The sequence below is a fragment of the Nicotiana tabacum genome, chromosome 8, assembly GCF_000715075.1.
Source record: "Nicotiana tabacum cultivar K326 chromosome 8, ASM71507v2, whole genome shotgun sequence".
Classification (NCBI taxonomy): domain Eukaryota; kingdom Viridiplantae; phylum Streptophyta; class Magnoliopsida; order Solanales; family Solanaceae; genus Nicotiana; species Nicotiana tabacum.
In genome coordinates, this window is record NC_134087.1 from 46,425,444 (window position 1) to 46,438,055 (window position 12,612).

The window sequence follows — 12,612 nt, forward strand, 5'->3', positions numbered from 1 at the left end:
AAGCTTTAACACCAAAAATCACATGAAACTTTACTTTGAGGCTTCTCCTTTTCTGTCTCATTAAGTGACTTGGCAGTAGCCTCTCCATTTTCAGTCTATGGATTACATATTTAATGTTTTGGTTTTGAAATCAAAATGAGCTGCGATGATTGATAAATTTGTGTGTATTGGTTCATAGCTTTGAGCTTACAAATTTCAAATATGTTCTTGAAAGGAAATGGAAGATGTTTCGCACACGTTGAATTCTTCTAATTCTTTGTTTAGCTCACGTTGAGATTTTATAAATCCTATACTTTGTCTTCTTAAAATTCCAGTAAATCCAAACCAAAAAAAAAATATAGATTGCGTTTCTTCCTTCCGATTTGGACTTTGATTTCCAAATATGGAGTTTTACTGTGATGCTGTTGAGGTGAGTCCGAGCTCGGTTCAGCGAGTTCAGCTCATCCGCGGTTCTAATTCGGAGTTCGTCAACTCTGTTTGAGGGAGGGTTTTTTGTTACACAAAAGTTTCGAAAGAAATGTTTGCCGCCTGCTATTGTGCTATTCTCTAAGAAGTTATAACTGGTTCTTTTCTTTTGCTCTACGTTTGTTAGTTTCCTTTATCAAGCATGATGGTGTCCATGATTATTGGTATTTTACTTCCCGGATCAGTTGTTTTGTTTTGCTTAGAAGTTAGATTTGTGTTTTCCTAAATGAGCGTGTATCTTTCTTTAATCTATTTTATTTTGTAGATTAATAAATATGGTCGCTAATCTTTTAGTTTCAGTGCTCACGTGTTTAGATCTTCTGTTTTCTTATTATGTCCCACTTTGCTAATGTATTGTGAGTGAATGAGCAAATGGTGTCGCGCCCCCTTTTTCACGCGAAAATCGGGTTTGTGACACTTGGGAGGACAACTCGTTCCCTTTCGGGAATTGGGTTTGAATTGAAGAGTTGTCACCTAATGATTAAAGTGCATTAGGACACTAGGAGAGGTTTGTTTTGAGTAACCAAAGATTGGGTAAGGACTTGAAATTATCCCAAGGGGAAGGTGTTAGGCACCCCTCAGGATCCACTAGTGTGGTTCCCGGCCAAACTATTGTTGTGACTTAAGTGCAAATAGCACATAGGCAAATAAGGATTCAAATAAGAGGGGATTTTCACGTAATGGTTACAAATAAACAAAAGTAAGAAAAAGGAACTAAAAGAGTTGATTTTCTTGAAAGAAATGGTTTAAAAAAGATTTAAAAGAAACAAAGAAAAGAAAGGAAAGGGGGGTCCTAGGTTTATTAATAATATGGATCACCTCACACAACATCCGGTAATCACTCCTCAGTGAGGGGCTACACGTGATGTTATTGCGTGGTCATCATATACATATCTACCCTTCCCACCCCGTTAAGGTATTAAAGCGCAGAATGTTCTCGTTTACTTATTGCATGCTATTACCCGCCCCAATCCTATCAGCCCCCGAGGCACTTGGGACTACTAATCCTAGAGGGAGGAGGTATTGAGCTTATTTTTGGTTTAAAAGGGTAGAATACTAAGGCAACAAACAAAACACATATAACAAGTTTGGGGAAGCATATAACAGATAAAAGGGCTCAAACAGACCTCCTTAAATCAAAGAAAAGCATATAGTTTAGCATGTCTTACACGTACTGATTAAGGTCTGATTAAACTTAACAGTTGGGGCAGACTGATTTATTGCATATTTCAGATAAAAGCCCGAATCAGGCCTGCCTGCTAGTTGTAGTTAATAAAATCTGATTCAGTTTATAAACTGCTCTGTGGCTTGCCTAATTTTTAGACGAAAACCTATAGACATGATATCTACTGATTTTAGAAAAGATGAAGTATACTGATTTTAGAAAAAGGTTGTCAGTTATTCAGGAAAGACGATTTTTGACAAAAGATCATAAATTCCGCAGACGATAGACAATGATTTTAGATTTGTAGACGAGTGAGACGATTCATAGGCATGCTTTCTAGGCTTGTTGATTTTAAACACTTTTACAGACATAGCAAGAGTGCAGAAATCCTATAGGCATGGCATCTTAATGTTGTACTTCATTTAAGCCTATGAACATGATATCTAAATGCAATTAGTTGTTTAAGCCCTATAAACAGGTTTGCCTAGTGGCAAATACATATGCAGGATTCGGATATCCAGTTAACTATGAGCATGGTATCTATATGAGAGATGCAAAAATTTAACTATAGGCAGGATATCCATATGAATGCAAAATTTCAGAAACCTATAAGCAGGATATCTATATGGGTTCAGAATTCCTTATAGGCATAGTATCTACATCAGAATTCCTATAGTCAGGATATCTATGTGATATGCAGAAATCAGAAACCTATAAGCAGGATATCTACTCCTTTTACATGCATGGTTAACCTTACCTTTTCACTAACCATCCCCAAAAGTTATTAAAAGTTATTACAATCCAAAAAAATAAGAAAAATACATCAAAAATTGAAAATTACAACCAAGAAGAGCTGATTCAGACTTCCTGTCTAATGTATGAAGTAAACCAAATCCAAAGATCATGTTTCAAAGCCTTTCTCCCACTTGGGTGTGCCATAGTTTCATAAGAACTCCGGGCAGTGCTTACACCCAAATGTATCACCATATTAAGCCAAAGTACAGTGTGGAAGGCCCAGCCCTCAGGTGTCCAAGTTCAGAGGGAACTCAAGGTCCTAAGGCAAGGCTCACAAGAGGGGGCAGAACTTAGGAACTAAAGAGAGTGTAAGTGCAGAATTCTGAATGGGGGGAAAGGGAAAAGGAAACAGCACACATGGGGATATAGGGAATGAGGAGTTGCAAGAGGTAAAAAGAAGGCTAGTGGTCATAACCCAACAATGGGAGATGCTAGCACACCCATAAGCCTACTGGAACACATTGTTTAGAGGTTAGGATCCCCTAAGGAATCAAGTTCAATCCATAGACAATAACTTGTATATTGCCATGTCTTAAACTGTAACTCAAAGCACATAAAGGGAAATAGGGAATAGGGATTCATAGCAGAAACAAGCAAAAGGGAATCAACATGCTAGTCTAAGTATTTAACTCTACAGAAGTAGTAAAGTAGACAGATGCAGAAAGCTGTAAGTAAACACATTGTGGGGATGCTGAAATTTGAAATTAGGACATATCAGTTTCAAAGAAACAAGTGGAGAAAATGCAGTAGTCTGGTAAAAACCTCAGTGCAGACAAGAAGAGAAGGTTCTATTATGTGAGTAAGAGTTCAGAAGAGATTGTGAATTGTCATCTCCGGTGTGAAGAAAGGTTGTGCCCTTTTATAGTGTAAAAACCAAGTAGAAATAAGGTAAGAAATAATTGAAGAGCTGATTGTCAATCAATTACACAAGACTCCCTTTAGTTAAGGGATTCAGATTCAAATGGGTATAAACCAATTAAGGAAAGAAATTAATCAAACATTTTGTGCAAAATAGGAAATTAGGGGTGAATACATAAAAGTTATTTAAGGATGGGGTTTTTGATATACACGATTTGTGCGAATAAGGTAAAAAGATCTATTAACAACCAGTAAATCAAAAGGGTCTGAGATTTTGTATGAATGAACCGATTCAAAAGATGGGAAAGGTTTTTAACTTAAGGGAAATCAGCAAACAATGGAAAAGGAATCAATTAGACCATATTCAGAGGGAAGTAGGAACTAATCACAAATTCAGAAGTTATTTTAAAGGGAAGTCTATCATATATAAGGAGCATACGAACATGTTAAGCATGAAGGAAGACTGTAATGTCATTGTAAAGTCAGTAGAATATCCAGTATAGAAATGTTTAGCAAAAGGTCAGAGTCGTATGAAAGCAAGGAATGGGTCTGAAAGAGTTAGGGGTTTTGAAATAAACCCTAAAATCAATAAAATCACATAATCAAGCTTGGCGGAACCCCCAAATTCTAGGGTTTCCACACTGAATCAAGCACAAAGATGAGAAGGCAAGTAGTTGAAACAGGCTCAGAGGTTTCAGAGTTGAAACCTCTTGCATGTTTCTTTAATCAACAGAAACTCATGAGAAAACATGATAGCAAAGTAACATTCGGAACACAGTATAAGCACTCAAAATAAAAACACTAATAGGAACAGTAAAAGAAACATGCTTAAGAAATTTTTCAGAAGAAACTTAAACAGGGCTTAAGAGAAGGAAAATAAGGAAACTTAAGAACTAAGCAGGAAACTACAGTAGGAGAAACATGCTGGAACATAGTAGAAGACCAAAAAAATAAGAACACAGTAGAAAAGCATATGAGAGCGTAGTATGGAAAACATGGTAGAAAAACATACAAGCATGGAGTATATAAAACTCAGTAAAAGAACATACAAGAACGGAGTGTAAAAACTCAGTAGAAGAACATACAAGAACGGAGTGTAAAAACTCAGTATAAGAATATACAAGGTAGAAGAAAACATAAGAACACAGTCGAGGCAAATAAACACAAAAGACAAAGGAGAGAAAGTCAGAGAAACACTTAAATATTATTAGAAAACCCTAGATCAGAAACTAAGCGGTTTTAAAAGAAATTTTTGAAAGAAAAGTTCGGGAAATCGTTTGAAAACTCAAGGAGAGCACAAATACACAACGGATCTAATAAAATCGGAGAAAACCTCGAAGGATTAGGGTTTTAAAAGAACCCTAGAAGTGAGATAGTCTTTGAAAGGTCACTGATCTGAGTCGGAGTGGTCGGAATCAGGCTCAAACCACCATGGTACGCCGGAGTAAAGCCGGAGATGGCCGTGGAACCTTGAATCAACAGAGGTCTGGGTGCAAACCTTCGAGGTCAGGCCTCGAATCTTCAGGTATCAGGCGCGTGGGAGCAAGAGAAGGTGAGTATAAGACTCCCACAGCCTGAGAAGACATGGATTCTGGTGGGTTTCAAGTTGGAGGTGGTGGTAAGAGGCGGTTAGGGTTTGGGAATGTTCGATTGAGTTTGAGAGTTCATAGGCAGATGGTAGGTGAGAAATGAGAAGGTTATGGTGGTCGTTTGGGTTTAAAAAGGTAAGAGTGAATACGGGCCGTTGATCTCAAAGATCAACGGCCATCATGAGAGGGGTCTGGGTCGGGTAGGATTTAATTGGGTCAGGGTCGGGTTTAAATTAAAATTGGGTTGGGGAATTGAGATTGAGAATTGGGTTCATTTGGGGCTCAAATAAGGCTAAAATTGAAATAAATGGGGCTAACATTTAAATAGCCATTTTTTCCTTATTTATTTTATAGAAATAGTAAAATAATTTCTGGAAATAAATTAAAGGTACTAAATTGATTAATAATATGTAAATATTAAATTAAAAATGCTGGAATCAAATTTTTAATTATAAACACAATTAAATCTTAAAATAGGCTAAAATTGCAATTATATGCAATTTAACTTTAAAAAGTTAAATGAATCTATAAAAAAGTGCAAAAATTACCTTAGCTATATTTTGGTATAAATATGAGAATTCAATAAAGGAGTTACCAAAAATGATAATTTGGGAAATAATTATTGGTTTTTTCTGATAAAATAAGGCGATAAATTGATTTAAAAATCTTTTAAAAATTAAAAAAATAATAAAACACTTGGACATGCTTATATTTGCATACGTATACTATTTTGAATGTATTTTGCATAGAAAAATATACAGGAAAAAATTGGGTATTAACAGCTGCCCCTCTTTACCCGGGAAGGATGAAAGAGTTATCGGGTAAAGATATGATGACCAATTTTGACCGAACGGAATGGTTTGAAGAATTTGACTGAGCTCTGGCTCCTAAGCTACCTACATATCCCTGGTCTTACAGGAATCAGGCCATATGTAGTCCAGGATCCGTCAGCGGAATATGCCGATGGAGATTTTCCAAGACGGACGCGATATTTGGGTTAGGATGGATGGTTAAAGTCTAATAGGGTTGCGGGAACTGGAGCAGGATTTCTCCTGCTGAGATGGTCGTTGCTCGCCGATTTACCTGCAAATGAACAATGTGTTGTGCGTAAATTTAAACATGATGCAAGTTCCTGTCGGACCATGAAATGTTGTCTTTGGACGGTTAGGATGACGTCCTCAGACCATGATGTCCTGGGCCATGAAGCGTATAATAAGGATTCGCAGGCCATGAAATGGTGCTCTCGTGCTATGAAAATAATGCCTCCAAACTATGACGCCTTTGAATAATGATATGCAAAAGATAAGAGGGGTCCTCAGGCTATGGCATGGCGTTCTCGGGCTATGAAAATGGTGCCTCCGAACAATGATGCCTTTGGATGATTTGGCAATCTTTCAGCCTATGAGATGCAGTAGGTGGCAATCTTTTAGCCAATGCAAGATGTAAATAAGGTGGCGATCTTTCAGCCGATGCAAGATGTAAATGAAATGGTGATCTTTCAGCCATGCAAGATGTAAATAAAGTGGCGATCTTTCAACCGATGCAAGATGTAAATGAAGTGGTGATCTTTCAGCCATGCAAGATGTAAATAAAGTGGCGATCTTTTAGTCGATGCAAGATGTAAATGAAGTGGTGATCTTCTAGCCGATGCAATATGTAAAAGAAGTGGCGATTTTCAGCCATGCAAGATGTAAATAAAGTGGCGATCTTTTAGCCATGCAAGATGTAAATAAAGTGGCGATCTTTCAGCCATGCAAGAAGTAAAGGTGGTGATCTTTTAGCCATGCAGATGTAGAGGTGGCGATCTTTCATCCATGCGGATGGAGGTAGAGCTTAACCTCGAAAGGTAGAATGGTAGCCTTATGCAATGCAAGAAAATGCAGATGGAGGTAGAGCTTAACCTCGGAAGGCAGAATGGTAGCCTTATGCAATGCAAGAATGCAGATGGAGGTAAATCTTAACCTTAGAAGGCAGAATGGTAGCCTTATGCAATACAGAGAATGCAGATGGAGGTAGAGCTTAACCTCGGAAGGCAGAATGGTAGCCTTATGCAATGCGGAGAATGCAGATAGAGGTAGAGCTTAACCTCGGAAGGCAGAATAGTAGTCTTATGCAGGAAGTAAAAATAGCAAATGGCAATAGAGTTTTCTTAACTGATAGCGGATTGTGGTATCGTGATTGCTGGGGATATTGTGCCTGCTGGGGACACTGTTGTGTGCGGACAGTAGCTGCGACCAAGTGCAATGGTTCGGAGAGTTGTATTCCTGAACTTTGTGAGTGAGCGTATAGTATATTTGATGATTTTGCAACTCAAGTGCCTGCGTCCCAAGAAAAAATCGTGAGTTTATAAAGGGGGAGGTTATTTCGTATCCCTGTTGGCTTTGCTTGACCTACTTGATTTTGATCTGGTGATACTGCCCGTATCATTGGGGTAGCATTGCTAAACAGAACGTTTTTAGAAATAAACATGCATGATTTTAGTAAAGAAAATGTAACATAAATACATAATTAAGAATAGTTTTTTTTAGATGAACCGATGACTGTGACGTGGTTCAAGACATTGCAACTTCTCTTGCTCCGGAATTTTGAGGGTCCTCCTCAGAATTCTGCCCTAGTTTACTGGGCTGCTACTTCTGACGGCTGCTTGCGGCGAATGGCTGAAAGCACTTCGGAATTTTGAGGGTCCTCCTCAAAATTCTGGCCCAGTTTCCAATTGCAGGGGAAATGAAAATTTTATTGAATTGTGACTAAACCCATAGGGCTGCCTACGTATCCCCTCTTAAATGGGAATTAGGTCAGGCATAGTTCAAATTACATCATATAAGGAAAGCATAAAGATTACACATAGTATCGCTTGACTGCGTCTGAATTGATCGGCTTTGGCCAAACTTCTCCGTCCATTTCTGCAAGTATGAGGGCTCCTCCTGTCTGAACCCGGTGAACCATGTACGGACCCTGGTAGTTGGGAGAGAATTTCCCTTTGGCTTCATCTTGATGCGGAAAAACTTTCTCTAACACCATCTGCCCCGGTGTGAATTGTCTCGGCTTGACTCTTTTGTTGAAGGCTCTGGACATTCTGTTCTGATAGAGCTGACCGTGGCAAACTACATTCATTCTCTTTCCGTCTATAAGAGCTAGTTGCACGTAATGACTCTTCACCCATTCTGCATCGTCGAGCTCTGCTTCCTATATGATTGTTAAGGAAGGAATTTCTACCTCAGCGGGAATGACTGCCTCTGTAACATAGACCAGCATATAGGGGGTTGCCCCTGTCGATGTCCGGACTGTGGTGCGGTATCCCAATAAAGCAAACAATAGCTTCTCGTGCCACTTCTTATGCTTCTCTATCATTTTCCTTAGTATCTTCTTGATATTCTTGTTGGCAGCCTTTACGGCTCCGTTCATCTGAGCTCTATAAGCTGTAGAATTCTTGTGTTTAATCTTGAAGGTTTCATACATGGATTTCATCAAATCACTGTTGAGGTTGGAGCCATTATCAGTAATGATTGACTTTGGAATCCCGAACCGACACATGATACGGTCGCAGACGAAATCCGCCACGACTTTCTTAGTCACTGCCCTGTAAGATGCTTCTTCAACCCATTTGGTGAAATAATCAATTGCTACTAGGATAAACCTGTGTCCGTTTGATGCAGCAAGTTCGATTGGTCCGATAACATCCATTCTCCAGGCGGCGAACGGCCACGACGAGCTTGTTGTATTAAGCTCGTTTGGAGGCACCTTTATCATGTCTACATATATCTGGCAGCGGTGGCACTTTCGGACATACTGGATGCAGTCTGTTTCCATAGTTATCCAAAAGTAACCAGCTTGGAGTATTTTCTTTGCTAAAACAAAACCATTCATATATGGATCGCAGGTCCCTGCATGAATTTCCTTTAATAGCTTGGATGCTTTCTTTGCGTCGACACACCTTAATAATCCTAAATCAGGAGTCCTCCTATACAGGATTCCTTCATTGTGAAAGAAATTGTTGGATAACCTCCAAAGCGTGCGCTTCTGAATAGTGTTTGCAAGCTCTGGGTATTCTCCTTTTGCCAAGTATTCCTTGATATCATGAAACTAAGGCTTTCCGTCTGCTTCTTCTTCGACATGAGCACAGTAAGCGGGCTGATCATAGATCTTTACCGGAATAGGATCAATGAAATTCTTGTCTGTATGTTGTATCATGGATGATACGGTAGCCAGTGCATCGGTGAATTCATTCTGGACCTTGGGAACATGCTAGAATTCTGTCTTTGTGAACCACTTTCTCAACTCCAGCACATGATGCAGATAAGGGAGTATCTTGGAGTTCTTGGTCACCCATTCTTCTCGAACCTTATGTATAAGAAAGTCTGAATCCCCCATTACTAGCAACCCTTGGATGTTCATGTCAATGGCCATCTTGATCCCTAAGATGCAGGCTTCGTACTCGGCCATATTGTTGGTGCACGGGAACCTGAGCTTGGCATATATTGGATAATGCTCACCGATTTTTGATACTAGGACTGCTTCTCTGCCAACTCCTTTGAAATTTGCTGCTCCATCGAAAAACATTCTCCAACTGTCATAAGATTCTGCAATGTCTTTTCCTATGAATGATACATTTTCATCAGGAAAATATGTTTTTAGGGGTTCGTATTCTTTGTCCACGGGATTTTCAGCAAGGTGATTTTTGATTGCTTTCTGAGTCACGTAAACAATGTCAAATTCACTCAACAGGATTTGCCACTTGGCCAGCTTGCTAGTGGGCATGGGCTTCTGAAGGATGTACTTCAAGGGATCCATTCTTGATATAAGATATGTAGTATAGGCACAGAAGTAGTCCCTCAACTTCTGAGCTACCCATGTCAAAGCACAACAGGTGCGCTCTAACAGAGAATACCGAACCTCGTACATGATGAACTTCTTACTGAGGTAATAGATGGCCTGCTCCTTCCTCCCCATTTCATCATGCTGCCCTAGAACACAACCGAACGCTCCGTCCAATACTTCAAGGTAGAGTAATATAGTCTACCCGACTCAGTCAGAACTAAGACTAGTGGTGTTGATAGGTATTCCTTGATTCTGGCGAAAGCTTTTTGGAAATCATTAGTCCATGTGGTAGAGGTGTCCTTCTTCAACATCTTAAAGATCGGCTCATAGATGACCGTAGATTGTGCTATGAAACGGCTGATATAGTTAAGTCTTCCCAGGAATCTCATTACGTCCTTCTTGTTCTTTGGCGGTGGCATTTCTTGAATAGCTTTGACCTTAGATGGATCTAGTTCTATCCCTCGGCGACTCACAATGAACCCAAGTAGTTTTTCAGCAGGAACCCCAAATGCGCATTTCGTGGGGTTCAGTTTCAGGTTGTATCTTCTCAGTTTGTTGAAGAACTTCCTCAAATCTTTCATGTGGTTAGTGGTTTTCTTGGACTTTATGATGACATCATCTACATACACCTCAATCTCCTTGTGTATCATATCATGGAATATAGTAGTCATGGCCCTCATATAGGTGGCCCCTGCATTCTTTAACCAGAATGGCATCATCTTGTAGCAATACATCCCCCACGGCGTAATGAAAGCCGTTTTCTCAGCATCTTCTTCGTCCATCCGGATCTGATGATATCCAGCGAAGCAATCTACAAATGATTGCAACTCATGCTTGGCACAATTGTCGATCAGAATGTGTATGTTCGGCAAGGGAAAGTCGTCCTCTGGAGTAGCCCGATTGAGATCCTGGTAGTTGACACAGACTCTGACCTTCCCATACTTCTTCGGCACCGGCACAATATTGGCTAACCACGTCGGATATTCTACTACCCTGAGGACCTTAGCTTTGACCTGCTTAGTGACTTCTTCCTTAATTTTCAGACTCATGTCGGATTTAAACTTTCTGAGCTTCTGTTTTACCGGTGGACATGTCGGATTAGTTGGCAGTTTGTGGGTCACAATAGATGTGCTCAAACCAGTCATGTCATCATTTGACCAGGCGAATATATCCCATATTCCTTCAGAAATTTTGTGTATTCTTCCTTTTCTGACGGTGACAAATGGAAGTTGATCCGAGTTTCTTTGATATTTTTTGCATCTCCCAGGTTAACAATCTCGGTCTTGTCCAGGTTGGACTTAGGTCTGTTCTCAAAATTTTCAACCTCTTTAACAATCTCTTCCGATATATCATCTTCCTCTAAATCTATGCCCGTTTGTTGCATTGTCTCGTTGCATGTCACAGCCATTGGTTCATCAAGAGAGGTAATAGTAATGCTTTATAAGTAAAGTATTGAGAGAAAATAATAAGAGTAAGATTTGTAAGGAAACCGAAATGCTTTGATAAATTTCATAACTGTTTTGAACATTGGAAGATCTTATTGCAAAAATTCAAAAATGCGAAAGGAAAATCAACTAGTAAAAATAAAAGATAGTGCATGATGCTTTGTTCAGCCTTGCTACCCCGAGGCTTTCCTGGCTCTGGTGGTTCTGATGGTCCAATTGTTGAGGCATGCTCCTCGGCTTACGGCTTGTATAGAAGGGCCTTCCTCCCCTCCTCCTCTAAAATGACACAACAATCAATGTCATCTTCTTCTAGGAATAAAATCCTTACTGCTGCCAGTGCTTCCTCTTCTTTCGACCCATAAATAACATCGGCCGGTTGGAAAGTCTGCTCCAAATATAGTATTGGCTGCTTCAGCGGGTAGTATGGGCCGCGCCATGGTGATGACCAGTTGTTGAATTCCTCCCTAGTATACTCGTATCCCAGACCAAAAGTGGTGCCATGTTTCTTTAGTTTGATCGGCTTGGCGATTCCTTGGAGGTTCTTGCCAAGTCCCTTGCCAGGCTCATATCCACTCCAGTTCAATATGCTTTTGATTTTGTTGTCTCACCATTTGTCTTTGTCAACGGCGTTGACTCGCTCGATGTGGTGATAGGTTTCCCCGCCTATCTTTCTCCTTCCTCCAATCGCTGGGATGGTTTGGCGACTGTATATGGGATTTCTCCCGTCACCGTGAATGATCACCTCTTGGTGGTTCCACTCAAATTTCACCGCCTGATGTAGTGTTGACGCTACGGCCCCAGCGGCATGAATCCACAGGTGTCCCAACAGCAAGTTGTAAGATGACGGCACGTCTATAACCTGAAAATCAACGTCGAACCAAGTAGGCCCAATTTGCAAACACAGGCTGATTTCCCCAATGGTGGATCTTTGGGAACCGTCGAAAGCTTTGACGTTGATGGCCCTGTCCTTAATCTCATGCAGACCCTTCCCAATGTTCTGAGTGTTACCAACGGATAAATATTGAGGCTGGACCCTCCATCAATCAGGACCCTAGTGATAAAATAATCTTCGCATTGTACGGTGAATGTGCAATGCTTTGTTGTGACTCAACACTTCTGGTGGCAGCTCATCTTCATGAAAAGTGATATTGTGACTTTCCAATATCTGCCCTACAATGATTGCCATTTCTCCTCCACTGATGTTGCTTGGTACATATGCCTCACTCAGCAGCTTCAACAAGGCATTCTTATGTACGCCGGAACTTTGCAACAAAGCTAGGATAGAAATTTGTGTCGGTGTTTTGTTTAGTTGATCAATGACTGAGTATTCCTTGGCTTGTATCATTTTCCAGAGATCATCGGGCCCGGTTTCAGTGATGGTCGGCCACCTAGAGGCCTGCTTACTCAACACAGCTAAATGCTCTGGAGTATAAACCCTGCAGGTTCTTGTCATACCCTATGCTGTAATTGTTTCCCC